The sequence below is a fragment of the Castor canadensis genome, chromosome 5 (assembly GCF_047511655.1).
Source record: "Castor canadensis chromosome 5, mCasCan1.hap1v2, whole genome shotgun sequence".
Classification (NCBI taxonomy): domain Eukaryota; kingdom Metazoa; phylum Chordata; class Mammalia; order Rodentia; family Castoridae; genus Castor; species Castor canadensis.
In genome coordinates this window covers 147,104,054-147,119,159 of record NC_133390.1, presented here as the reverse complement: position 1 = coordinate 147,119,159, position 15,106 = coordinate 147,104,054, and the positions used below count along the sequence as shown (strand labels likewise).

Sequence of the window (15,106 nt, the reverse complement as noted above, 5' to 3'; positions counted from 1 at the left end):
CAAGATGCTCCGGGTACCAGCCGTGCGCATCCCGGCAAGCGCCCCTCCTCGCACCAATATCCATCGGGCGGCTCCGCCTGGCGCGCCTGCCTACCTGGTGGCTGGCTGTCACAAAGCGGCGGTGCCTCATCCCCTTCTCTGCGGCTACATCGCTCGGAGCGCCATGTTCCTGGTCTCCCCCTGCGCACGCTGGGGAACTACTACGGCAGGGTAGGGGCAAGGGGGCGGGGGCTAGAGGGAGGAGTGGGGGCCGAACCAAAGCTTCCTACTCTCCTCACAAACCTCCCCCAGCTACTGAGCATGCCCAGCTGCGCGGCTTCGCCCCTAGGAGGACTGTCCACCAGCAAGCGCATGCAGCTGCTCCGGGTTTTCGTGGCAGCCGGCTGGAGGCAGGCTGTAACAGCTGCGGGGGGTGGGGTGGGGGTGTGTGAAGACGGGGAGTGCAGCGGGAGGGTCTACACGCCAGAGCTGGAGAAAGCAGCCAATCCAACGTCACTTTCCGTCAGCCCTCCCAGCAGGGGCAGCTCCTGAACGCCCCCTCCCCACACACTCGGGGTGGGGGGGTTGCTGAAATTTTGTGCAGGACTATTGCAGGGCTGAGCTTTGCTTAAGAGATGAGCAAAGATGGGAAGGAGGAGATGCTGAGAGCCAGACCAGTATGCTAGCCTTTCCGCCATGACCTGCACCCATGCTTCTCAAACTTTAATAAGCCTACGAATTAAAATGCAGATTTGGATTCAATTAGCTGGGGCCTGAGATTCTGTAAATGTAACAACTTCCTAGGTGATGTTGATGCCATGTGGTTGGTCCTCTGATCAGTCCAGAGGAGCTACAATCTAGAGAATCCCCCATCTGTGACCTCTGAGTGGTCACACCCTTCAATCAGCAATGGTTTCTTGTGCCCACCGAGAACTCTCCTGCCTTTGGATGGCAACAACTCAAGTGAAGGTGTCCTTGGAGTTGCTGCACCTTTCCTCGAAGGTAGTTCAGTAGGGGCAGACTCTGACCACAAAGCACAAAGTGATTACTTTGATTTAGAATTTGGTGTGTAGGGGAAGATAGGTACCTGGGCCTCTTCACACTCTGGCTAGTAAATTGGATGCTAGTTGACCTGTTCTACTCAAATGTGAGCCAATCTGCCTTGCCTGTCCTCTTGCCTTTTCTGAGCAGACACAAAAACTCAGAATGAATATCAAAAGTGTCAATGAATTGCACATGTAATGGCAAGGCTGGGCTTGCCTGGTTAAGGGGATTGGCAGATTGTGATAAGAGTGTAGGGTATTTGAGGACAAAAAGACTGCAGGCTTTTGTTGTTGATATTTGGGATGTAGCTTGCAATATCTTGTCTTTCAAGTGGAATCTTTCAGTTGCCCACTTTCCTACCAAACCCTTGAAGCCTCCAGCACATTAAGAATATTCACCAGAAATAACTTAAATGCCCTACAACTGATGAATGGCTCAAGAAAATGTGGTATATATACACAATAGAGTATTACTCAGCCACAGGAATAAAGACATGTGGTTTGAAGATAAATGGATGCAATTTGAGGACATCATGTTAAGTGAAGTAAACCAAGCTCAGAAACACAAAGGCTGCGTGTTTTCTCTCATATGTGGCAGATAGATCCAAAAGATAAACATATACACAAAACCAAGCATGATCATACACAAACTCATATGTAGAACATGTTTGTCATAGTGAAACTACTCTATGGCACTTGGGGAAAGAGGGAAAGGAATAGAGAATGATAGAGCATCAGTAATGCCATAAAACATTATATTCTGTGAAGGTAGAGGATATTAGGATATGTATTGACAGCTGTTGAAAATGGCCAGTGGGAGGTAAAGGCATAATGGAGAGTAATGGAAGGGGCTGAACAGGCCAAAATAAAGTATACCCACAGTGGGGATACATTAAGAAACCCCTTCAAACATCAACTTAAATATTAATAATGAAAGACAGGACTGTAAAATAGGTACAGTGTGAGTGTGGGGGCACTAGTTGGAGGGGGGAGGGTGAATGCAGTAGATTAAGGTGAGGGCATATGGTTGATGGACTTCATATATCTACGTGAAATAGAACAAAGAAACCTCTTGCAATTGCTTTAAGTGGGGTGAGAAAGGGGCTGAGGGGAAGAGACGATAGGGGCAATGAACCAATGTTTAACATAAGCCTAATCAGAATTGTCACTATTAATCCCCCTATATGATGAATATATCCTAATTTAAAAAATTATAATAAAAAAGAATATTCACTGTTCACATTATAGTTATAGAAAGACAACCACAAAACCAACTATGAGGTTTCAGTCCTGGAAATGAAGAAGTCACACCACACCTTTGTCCATCCTCAGCTACCCCACAAGTAACCTTATGAACATGTGGTATTTGATCCTATAACTGAATAGCAGATTACAAAATAAGGGCTTTTGTCTCTCTGTACCCTATTGTACTCAATAACCTTAGACAGTTTCTTAGTTAGTGATAGCTCCTGCTTGTTTTCCTTTTACTCAGTATTCTCAATGCAGTAGCTGCCATATCAAAATAGGAACCATGGGATAGATGAATGGTTGCTTTTCTCCCTCAATATTCCTGTATAAGTAAGTCCTGGTATATCATACTCTATTTTTCCACTGAAAAGAATAGTCTCTAATCCATCACTTTATTCTCAAAATTGCTCAAATATCCCTAATTCCCTACTCACCAACCCCACTGCAGCTCTTATGATTATTTGCGAGCATATTTTCTATTCTTTACTTCCTTATATGGGTGCTCATACCAATGCAAATGCCAGAAAATATTTCATTGAGATGCAATTTATTTGTAATTGGTTGGGATCAATTAAAATTTTGGTTTTAAATAACAAACTTCAGTTGTTTGATACAGTTTTTCTGTTACACATAAAGGTTGTTTGCACATTGCCTCTACTGTTAGCTGCCTTAAGCTTATTTTGGAATTATGCAAGATAAAAATTATGGATGAATAATCATATGTTTTCTGTACATATTGCATTGCATGAAGTCCTAAGGGTTATCTGTGTATGATATGCCATTTCTTTAGAGTTCAGCATGCAGAATACTGATTAAGGACAAGCACCTGTGGGTGGAAGCTATTGGGAGCAGGATGGGCAGAAATAGAAGCCAATCCATTATGCAGGCAAATTCCAGTCTCACCCAGTCCTCTAGCAAGCTCAGGAGCAATTCAGAATTGCCCTCAGCTGGTCTGAGATGGCCAGACCTTTATATGTACACATCAGTCACTGAGCATGTACTGCTCTGGGGATCAGCATGAACTTGAGACAGGAACCTCTCTGAAGCTGTAGTGATGCCTGAAGAGGATGACAGCTAACAGCCTTTTGTCCGCTGTAGACCCTGCAGGTAATGAATCTTTCCCTTAAGGAAGATCTGGGCAAAACATTACTTTGTCCACCACTGCTAATCCATTTGTTGAATATAGCACTTCTGAATGTACAAAGTATACTCTACTGACTTGTCAGAGGAATTAATTAAAAACTTTATTTTCAAATCAATAATAACCTTTCTCTTTGGCTCTAAGATTCAACAGTTGGAAAGTAACCTGTAATCAGGAATTGAGAGTACATAATCTATTAAACTATCAAGCTCTATACATCTTTTGTATGTAGGGTATTTAATTATGATTTATTGTACTAGCATGGATTCATTCTCTACCATTTAAGATATGATTTTCTCTATTGTCAAAAACCTATATTTGAAACTTGTAATTTTGAGGGGAAACAACTAATAGTAACTGGAAGAGTATTTTTCAATAAAATAGAATTACTGACTAGTCAATGTTTCATGAGAAACTAATTTCAGTCAACATTGGTAACATCAAAAGTTGTGAAGTCATGCCTGACAGGTAGGGAACATAGTAGATTGGTGGAGGATTAGATATTCAAGACAAAAACACTAGAATCAAGGTCCAGACTGCCCCACTTACGTTCTTTATCCTTCTCCATGCTATCCATCAGCAAATAGCTGGAAACTCTGAAAGACAAAATGCAATCATAATGAGACCAATATGAACTCCATATAAGGCAGAACAATTACTTAGATTACAGAGAGAGAACAATTACTTAGATTACAGAGATAGAGAAAGTAAAAAAAAATGCATCATGATGCACAAACACAAGTATATGAAGAATATGCACAGGAAAAAGAATTGCCCTTAAAAAACAGAAGATTCCAACAGATATTTTCCCATAGTTTCAAAGAAATTAAAAATAATATAATAAAAGTCACTAAACCACTAAAAAGATAAAAGAATAGGAATAAAGACTAAACATAACTGAAAATGCAGTGATGGATATGTATAGAGCTATTAACAAATAAAATATAAAAGTAATTATAGAAACATATTTGTAAGACAAACAACACATGTATAATGAATAGTTTGTTGGAAACAGTTTGCACCAGCTTGCAAGAGTTGATTGGTCATACATACCTCCTCCTAACTCCATTAGCTTTTGTGGAAATGTTTATGCCACAAAAATTGACAAAAACCATAAATTGGGGGGTGTTGTTTTCAGAAAACTGATTTTTACACATTTACTAGGATATTGCATTTTACAACTTTTGCTATTAAAAAATAAGAAAATATTCATCATAGCTTATTAAGTTAGCTATCTGATGTGGCACAAGGTGCATTTAATCTTTGAAAAGATTTGTGGTTATCCATAGGTGGAGGTAGGCATGTATTCATTGCAAACAAATACATGAGATTTGTCATTAGAAAATGTATATATCTTTGTGACCAGGCATGCTGTAGCAAACTGACACAGTCATCACAAAAGTGTTCATGACACTTCCTGATGGAAAAGACCAATCTCGTTATATCTATCACCATACAGCATTCTGTCTATCTATGACAAACTCTTTGGAAAAGAGCCTTGAAATTATCTTCATGTAGACCTCACCTAACAACACAGTAATGTCAGTACAATTGGCACAATGTGTACCTGCAGTAGGCTGGCATCAGTCACTCAAGCAATTCTTCTAAATTATGTTTATTTTAACTCCTATAGACTTCTACTAACTTCTTCCCATTATAATTAGCTAAGCTTTCCAGGTCATGCCAAAAGTCTCACACTGCTGACATCTGTCTGTGGGGAGCCTGTTTGGACTATGTAGTGGTGCTCACATGCTAGGAAGGCCCAGGCAACCAAGGTCATGCTGATTTGTCTCCCTCAGTGGGCTCCAATCAACATAATTCAGAGACTATAAGCCACAGTTTTTATCCACTCAATGAATGTCTGTTGAGTAAAAAAATCTAAGAGAGTAGATTTTTAATGTTCTCACCACAAAAAAAGATAAGGTATACATATCGAAAATATGTTGCACACATAGCTATATCCAACTGTTCCGTCAATAAAAACAAATTCATTTATTAAAAAAGATGAAATAGATGATTCTATTAATTTAAAAAGATGATTCATTAATTTAAAAAGATGAAATAAAAATATAGAGGCTAATTTCCTGAAATAGAGAATATTAAATCTATAAACCAAAAAACACAATTGTCTCCGGGGGAAAACAGTCAATACAGAGCAATTAACCCTGAAATACCATATTGAAGTTATAAAATTTGAGACAAAAACTGTTTGGTATATACAGGCAGAAAAAGCAACTTATGTACAAGAGAAAAAAAAAAGGCTATATTTAGATATTTTCACTGCACCAAACAGTGACAGAGGAGAAGAAAGAGTGGCGCAAGCATGTTTGTTCTGCCTGTTTTGTCTGCTTTTCAGGTTTTTCAAGGAAATAGTCAGTTATTCTCAAGCAAACAATAAATCAGGATATATAAGAGACATAAACCTCTACAAAATGCTACTCCACCACAAAAGTCACGTAACTAAGAGTTAATTTTTTTATTTCATGAATGATAAAGCTGTGGTCAAATATTGTGACAGTGATTGTCTCATCTGTTTTAGAATGAATCTATAACCAAGAAACTATGTCCGAAGGTTTCCTAATAGGACATATATATTATAAATATTATAAGCCTTGATAATATAAATATTATAATGTAAGTCACTAAAATGGGGAGATAGGAAGAGGGCAGTTAGGAGGGGTTAAATACAGTAACAGGTGCCAATGAACAGCATTAAAGATGAACCCTGCCAATGCACAGAACCCATATTCATTCTTACCATGCTGCACACAGCTTTTTTCCTTATTGTAATGGGAATGTTTTACTAGATGCATTTTAGCATCTTTTCTGTTTTCTTAAATTTTTTTTATTGTTTTATTATTCATATGTGCATACAAGGCTTGGGTCATTTCTCCCCCCTGCCCCCACCCCCTCCCTTACCACCCACTCCACCCCCTCCCTCTCCCCCCCACCCCCTCAATACCCAGCAGAAACTATTTTGCCCTTATCTCTAATTTTGTTGTAGAGAGAGTATAAGCAATAATAGAAAGGAACAAGGGTTTTTGCTGGTTGAGATAAGGATAGCTATACAGGGCATTGACTCGCATTGATTTCCTGTGCGTGGGTGTTACCTTCTAGGTTAATTCTTTTTGATCTAACCTTTTCTCTAGTTCCTGGTCCCCTTTTCCTATTGGCCTCAGTTGGCAAGCAAGGGGATTTTTTGATGGAAAGATTTTTTTTTGGCTGATTGTTTTCTTCTGCATATTGTTGAGAATCTCTTGAAAAAATAATGAATGCACATATTTAAAAAATAAATCATGATTTTTCCAAACTATCTCGAAGTATTATGTATTTTTCTGGCATATTAAAATATTATGAAATATGAAAATAGATAATTAAAATAAGCCTTGATTAAAGTGATTCATTTAGACAAAGATAAAAAGAGATCACAAATCATCAGTATCAGGAATTAATAGGGGCTATAACTACATATCCTGAAACCATCAAGATGATAATTTAAGCAAACACGTGGCACAATTTCATGTTGATAAATTTGAACAACTTACAAAAAGTAGACAATTTCTTAAATCCATACACTGCCAAGATGAAATACATAATCTGAATAGGCATAGAACCATTGATAAAATTGAATTCATAATTACAAAGCTCCCAAAAAGGAAATCTCCAGGTGCAGATGATTTCACTGGTGAAATCTAGCAAACACCAGAAGAAGAATTAACTCCACCTTTACACAATATTCTCCAGAAAAATTGAAGAGGATACAGCAATTTCCAAATCATCTTATGACATCAACATTAATCCTCATACCAAAACCAAACTCAGTAGGAAAAATAAAAGCACTCTGAACAATGTGCAAAGCCCTATGAACTTAGATGCTAAATGGCAAAAAGAAATTTATCTGAATCTTAAAATTTGTAAAATGAATTATGAATTATTATCAAGTGGTTTGTGCCAGTATGTAGAGCTGGTTTATATTGAAATATAAATATAAATCAATGTAATTTGCCATCCTAACAAACTCAAAAAGAAAAACTATATGATCACAATTGATAAAGAAAAGTGTTAGACAAACTACAACACTCATAAATGAATAAAAAACTTTCAACAATAAAGTATGATCAAAGTACAGTATGTATTGCATATGCGGAAGTAAAGCAGTATATCCCCTCACTAAGTGCAATTTATGTATGCCAATTCAAACACTGTTAGGTAGGGAGACATAGTTAGGAATAGAGGATAGTCATCTAACTTTATAAAAATCATTTCTGAAAAACTTCCAGTTAATATCCAATTTAATGGTGAAGACTAAATGCTTTCCTCCTAAGGTATGGTACAAGAAAAGCACGAATATTCTCACCAATCTTACTCAGCCTATTACTGGAAATTTTAGCCACTGAAATGAGGCAGGAAAATTGAATAAAAGTCATGGTGTTTGAAAAGAATAGAGAGATTTTTCAATATTTGCAGGCAGGAAGATTGTATGCATAAAAGTGGCAAGGAAACTACTAGAACTAGTAAGAAGGTTCAGCAAAACTGCAGATACAAGATAAAAATTAATTACGTTTCTGTATACTAACCCTGAACCCATGGAAAATGAAGTTGAAAGCACAATACCATTTAAAATCACTCCGAAGAAACAAAATACTAAAGTATAGAATTAACAAAATGTGTACATGATCTGTACCCTGAAAACTGCAGAATAGAAGTAAATCAATAGAGGACCCAAAAAATAGATATATCATATTCATAGGTTAGAAGGTTCAACATAGCAAAAATGTCAATTTTCCCTAAATTGCATTATATGCTCCGTAAAATTCTTGAAAGTATTCCCATATGATTTTGTAGCTATAAGCAAAAAGCATATATGGAAACAGACAGGTTTTAGAATAGCTAAACAATTAGACAAAGAAGAAATAAGTGGGAGGTATCACTTCTTCCCATATTAAGATTTGCTCTACTTCTACAGTAATCAAGAAAGCACAGTGTTAGCTGAGGGATAGACACTTGGATCAATAGAAGAGAATACAGAAACAGAAATAGACTTAAATATGAATTGATTGTTGGCAAAGTTGAAAAAAGCAATTCAATGGAGAAAGAACAACATTTCAGAAAATTGTGCTGCACTAACTGAATATACATAGCAAAAGAAAAGATGAATCTCCTTATACTAACATTCTCTCAGTGGTGAAATATTGAAAGCTTTTCCTCTAAGATCAGAGCCAAAACAAAGATGCCAACTTTTACCACTTCTAGTCTACATAATATTCTAGATAGAGCAATTCTAGATAGAGCAATGAATTAGGGGAGTGTTAGGGTGAACAAAAGGAAGCCACCTTGGGATTGGAACACCCACCTTTGCAGGTAGCTTACTGACACCCCACCACCCACTGGAAAGACCACAAGGAAATAACAAACCATCACCTCGCCAGGGGGTCCGGAGCTGAGCAATTTATCTACTTAATTACCACTTAACTCCTCTAGCTTCCCCTAGGGATGGTTGACTCCACTACTGAAGAATTTTTCCACCCAGCAGGATTTCCCCTCCAGATCTCCAGACCACTCCCCTGTATCTGCTCCAAGTCTGTAAGCAGCTGTGGGCTCCAGCTCTCTTGCTGGGGTCCCCCTCCACAGGGCTCCTTCCGGAACAATAAACCCTGTGCTGGCGTTTGAGCCATCTTTCTACCTCTTTCATTTCTAACTGGGGGAAGCATCCAAACCAAACAAGAAGAAATACAATTTTCTTTGGTTGCAGACAATATGATCTTTTATGTAGAAAATCCTGAAGGGTACACACACACACACACACACACACACACACACACACACAGGTTAGAATTAACCAAATTCAGCAAATATGGCACAAAATTAACACACAAAAATCAGTCGCATTTCTCTACACTGACTATGAACAGTCTTCAAGAGAAATTGAGAAAACAATTACATTTGCAATACAATAAAAAAGAATAAGATATTTTTACTGGGTGCCAGTGGCTCATGCCTGTAATCCTAGCTACTCAGGAGGCAGGGATCAGGAGGATCGCTGTTGCAAGCCAGCTCCAGCAACTAGTTTGCAAGACCCTGTCTTGAAAAACCTTTCACCAAAAAGGGCTGGTGGAGTGGCTCAACGTGTAGGCCCTGACTTTAAGCCGCAGTACCATAAATAAATAAGTAAATAGAATCAGATATTTAGGAATTAATTTACTCAAGTAGGTAAAAGATTTATACTCTGGGAACTACAAAACACTGTTAAAGAAATCAAACAAATAACTTAATAATTAGAAAGTTATCCCATGTTCATGGATTGGAAGACTTAACATTGTTACAATATCAGTACTACCTATAACAATCTACAAATCCACGTAATCCCTACCAGAATCCAAAAAAAGTGTTTTTGTATCAATAGAAAAATCTATCCTAAAATGCATAAGGAATAACAAAGGACTTGAATATACAAAACAATCTAGGAAAATAAGAATAAAGTTGAAGACTTGCATTTCCTGATTTCAAAACTCACTACGAATCAACAGTAATCAAAACAGTGAGGTATTAACCTAAAGTCCAATTCATAGGCAGATGAAATAGAGTCCAGAAATAAACTCTTATATAAATATGATCAAATGATTCTCAGCAGGATTTACAAGACAAATAGGGAAAGAACAGTTTTTTCAACAAATAGTATTGACAACACTGAACAACCACATGCAAAAGAATGAATTTAGGTCCTTCCCATATATAGAAATTAGCTTAAAGTGAATTAAAAACCTAAATATAAGAACAAAAAATATAAAATGTATTAAAGAAAACACAAGACAAAATCTCCATGACATTGAATTTGGTGATGATTTCTTAAATGGAACACCAAAAGTATAGACAAAAAATTAGAAAAATTTGACTAGGTTAAAACTTAAAACTTCTATTCAGAGGTCACAATCAGTCCTGAAAAGGCAACACATAGAATGGAAGAAAATATTTGCAGATCATGGTATATCTAATAAGGGATTCATATCTAAAATATGTAAAGAACTCCTACAAGTCAACAACAGCAACAAAAGCCCAACAACCCATTTAAAAAGGTAAAAGAACTTAAGTAGTCTTTTCCCCAAAGAAGACATAGAGATGGCTAATAAACACTTTAACAGAGGTTTAATGTCACTAACCAAAACTGCAAATCCAAACCACAGTGCAACACTACTTCACAGCCATTAGCCTGAGCCTGATTTTCTCCTATTTCTTTTTTGTTTTTAGAGACTGGGTGGTGTTCTATAATCTAGCCTGGCCTGGAGCACAGTGTGTGGCCTTGTCTGGCCTCAGATCCAGCTTTACTCTCGTATTTTGCTTTAATTATTTTTTGGACAGGGTCTTGTGTTTTTGTCCAGGGCTGGCCTCAGACTGCAATCCTCCTACCTAAGGCCTCCCACGTAGCTTGGGTTACATGCACTTCCATGACCAGTTTTTTTGTTGTTGAAATAGGAGCTCCCTAACTTTTTTACCTGGGCTGTCCTTTAACTGCAATCTTCCTGATCTCTGTCTCCCAAGTAGCTGGGATTACAGGTGTCAGCTATGATGCCTGGACCTGACTTTAGCCTACTGAAAGACACAAACACACACAATGTAATAAATTTTGGTGAGAACATGGAGAAATTGGAACCCTGTGTACTGTAAGTGGGAACACAAAATGGCACCACTTCTATGGGAAGTTCTTTTTAAAAACTTAAACATAAAATTGCCATAGAGTCTAGTGATTCTATTTTTGGGTATATATTCAAAAGAATTAAAAGTTGGAACTTGAACCAATATTTGTACTCTAGCAACACATTTGTTCATAGTAGTGTATTTGCAGTAGCCCAAAAGGAGAAAAAACCTGCATGTCCAACGACAGATGAAAGAGCACACAAAATATGTTATATACAAACGCAGGAACATTCCTCAGACCTAAAACTAATAGAATTCCAGTACATACTATAATACTGATGAGCCTTGATGGTATTGTGTTAAATGCAATAAGAAAAACACCAAATATTGTATGATTCCCCTTAGAGGACGAACCTAGAATCATCAAATTCGTAGAATCAAAAGGTTAAATAGTGGTTACCAGAGGCTGGAGGAAGAAGCAATGCAAAATTATTGTTTAATGGGTACAGAGTTTCAGTTTGGGGTGATTAAAAAGTTCTGAAGATGGAGAATGGTGACAATTACAAAAAATGTATGCACGTAATGCCATTGAACAATATACTTAAATGCTAAAATGCTGTATTTTAACACACATTTTACCACAATAAAAGCACAAACAAGCAGATAAATAGTGAATCACATACCTTGTACAAAGTTAACTCAAAATGGGTCATGGGCTTCAAAGCAAAACATAAATGCTCTTAGGAAAAAACCATAACAGAAAATCTTTAGAATCTAGGTCTGGCAAAAGTTTCTTAGCTTTGACTCCCAAGCCATGATCCATTAAAACATTGACAAATTGAATCTCATAAAAATTTAAAAGTATATTCTCTGGGAAAGCACAGATAAAGATGAATAGACAAGCTACAAACTGGAAAAAAATGTTACAAACCATATATCTGATATATAAGATATATAAAGAGCTATCAAAATTCAATAGTACAGAGTAAAATAAAATAATTCAAATAGAAAATGGTCAAGAGACAATAACAGACATTTCATGTAAGGTGATCTACAGATGGCAAATAGGCACACAAAAGGATGTTAGATGGTCTTTGGGAGGTAATTAGGATTAGGGGCCCTTGTGAATGGGATTACCATCCTTATACAGTCCTGAAAAAGCCTGCTTCCCCCTTGCATCTTGTAAGGTCACAGTGAAAAGGCTGCAGATGAACCAGGAAGTGGGTGCTCTCCAGACAATGAATATTCTGGTTCATTAAACTTGGACTTCTCAGCCTCCAGAACCATGAAATATAAATTGCTATAATCTACCCAATCTTTGTCACTTTGTTATAGCAGCCAGAATGGACTAAGTCAGGAATCATCCTAGAGAAATGAAACCTTATGTTCAAAAAGAAACACAGAGAATAACTACCATCCTAATCTTATTTCTAATAGCCCAAAGTTGGAGACAGCCTAGATGTCCTTCAATAGGTGAATAGTCAGATAAACTGTGATACACAAATGCCACAACATAGTATTTAGCAATAAAAAGAAACAAGTTATTGATAACATGCAACAACTTGGATGAACCGAAAGTGAATTATGCAGGTGGAAAATAATCCTAAATTGTTGTAAGTTGTATATAACCATTTACATAACATTTTGGAAATGACAAAAATGTAGAAAGCAGAACAGATTGTGGTTGCTGGAGTTAAGGAAGGAGTGAGAGGTGGAGGAGGGAGGTGGGCGTGGTTATAAAATGGCAGCAAGGGGAATTTTTATGATGAGGGAACTATTTGTATCTTGACTGTGGTGGTAAGTACACAAACCTACACACGTGATTTAACTGTACAGAATTAAATATGCAGCACACAAACACATATGCATGCACACAGAGAAATGAGTATAAGAAAAAACAGGAATACCTATAGAAGACCAGTGAATTGTACCAAAATGAGTATCTTGGTTGTGATAATATACTGTAGTTTCACAAGATTGGAAAATAGGATAAAATAACTGATCTCTGTATTATTTTTTACAACTAAATATATATCTGCAATTATATAAATAAAAATTCAATTAAAAAGGTCATATATTTGTGTTATGTTACCAGTATTTACTAGGCACATCCTGCATCAGTGCTACCCAACAAAACCTCCTGTAAAAATGGAAATATTTTATATATGCATAGTCTAATCAGTAGCCACCAGCCCTATGTGGTTGCTTCTTGAAACATAGCTAGTGTGATTGAGAAACTTAATTTTAAAAATGTTTACATCTAGGTAGACTCATTTAGTTAATGGCTCCCATGTTTGGTAACATAGTCCTTTATGTCAATCACTAAGGTAGTCTTTGTAACCCCCAAATGAACATTTGTCATCCATAAACTCAAAGTCTATTTAAAGACAGTTAATAAAAATATAAATATTATAAATAACATGTCAGAGTAGCTCTGCTTCATAGGCATTTTGAAAGCAAAGATCAAACAAACCTTACTTAGCTAATTTGGACATGTCACAAGAAAATGCTTACAAAGTGAAATAATCTTGAGCTGAGGCTTCAGGGAAATTCAGGTAGGTCAGATGAGTTATGACATAATTTTGCACTACTGTCCCAGGTGTAGGGAACAGGATTTATAAAGGCCCACAGACATGGGAGGGCATTTAACGAAAAGCAAATGTTGGGTATGTGAGGGCCAATCAATAAGTATGGAGAGATAGATAGGCAGGGGTGGGTGGTGAAGGGCCTCAAATGCCATGCTTTGGGAGGTTAATTTCATCATAAAGATTATCAAGAGACATTGGCACATCTTAAGGATGACATAATTAGCTAAATTAACCACTTTAAAATATCATTCTTTCTGACATGGGTTAGACTAGAACAAGGTTCTAGGTAAAGGGCTATGGGTGTAGCCTCTGAGAATAATAAAGGCTTAAATACGCCAATCAGGTAGGGTATGATGAAGGAATTGGATTCAGTAGGTACTAAAGGAGCAAGATCAGGAAGATGTTGAATCCAAATAGGTGTAGATGATAGAGGCAAAATGTAACAGGTTATTTCCAAGTTGTTGACTAGGTTAACTATATGGATTGTGTTGCTATTGGCAGAGATAATTCATGAAAGAAAAGAATGGGTTTGGAATAAAAGATACAGGACTTAACTTTGATAATGTGTTGAGATTGAGAAGCTGAAAAAACTTCAGGTGTCAGACATGCCAAAATGGTAAGGTTCTAAGTGGTATGAAGAATAAATCTGGAAGAAGACAGTTTGGGTATTGTCTGAAACCACAGATGTAATTAAGATTGCCCAGGAAAGCTATATGCTATGAGAAGAGCCAAAGAATGAAATTCAGGAAACACCAACATGAGTAGAAAGTGGAGAAAGAAGGGCCCATAAAAAGCACCAAAAAAAGGTGCCCAGAGATTTCTCTGGGAGCTATGCTAGAGAAGAAAATGGGCAGCAGCTTTCCCACTTTCCCAGGGGGAAAGGAATGTACATTGACAAATACTTGTAGAAATCCTTTTTTTTTCTAAGCCTGAAGAAAGCCAAAATGAAAACATTTTTGAATCAGCACATTAAATAGAAATTGATAGATCAAAAAGGAGAATCCAGAAATAAACCCAAATACATATGGGAATTTCACTTATAAAAAACGGTGGCATTATAAATCAGTGACGAAATGATGAGTTTTCATGGGTTAAAGAGTATAGCTAAAGTTCTGTAGAATTGAGATGTAAGTGCCAGTGGCCTGCAGCCACAGTAAATTACTTTATCCAATTTAGTGAGCTCTTTCCTCTTTCTGAAAGGGAAACCCATGTACCTTTAAGGGCATGAACTTCAGTGGAAGTCTGTGAAATCTGTATGAAATCCCCCTGAATGATTTAGGTCAAACTTCACCCATGAGCTGGGTTAAGGATTCTGAATTGGATTGCCAAATTTTCAAAACTTAAAACATCTACTGCTTCTGTATTATTACTCAAAAAGTATGAGACACACCAGCCAAGCATTAGAACATTTCACTTGTGAAAGTTGGTAACATTCAAGTGTATATAATTGCTCCTATCCTGCTGAAATCCCAGCG

The 15,106-nt window shown here is 37.1% G+C and overlaps 1 protein-coding gene across 4 annotated transcripts in view; it reads right to left on the bottom strand.

Moving 5' to 3' along the window:
* The window catches only part of Pak5 (p21 (RAC1) activated kinase 5), a 342,537-nt gene that overhangs the window by 279,074 nt on the left and 48,357 nt on the right, over window positions 1-15,106 (bottom strand). For all 4 annotated transcript variants that reach the window (XM_074074350.1, XM_074074352.1, XM_074074353.1 and 1 more), the window contains one exon: window positions 3,961-4,007. The gene's annotated coding sequence lies outside the window, so the exon portion shown is untranslated. The remainder of the gene's footprint in view (window positions 1-3,960; window positions 4,008-15,106) is intronic.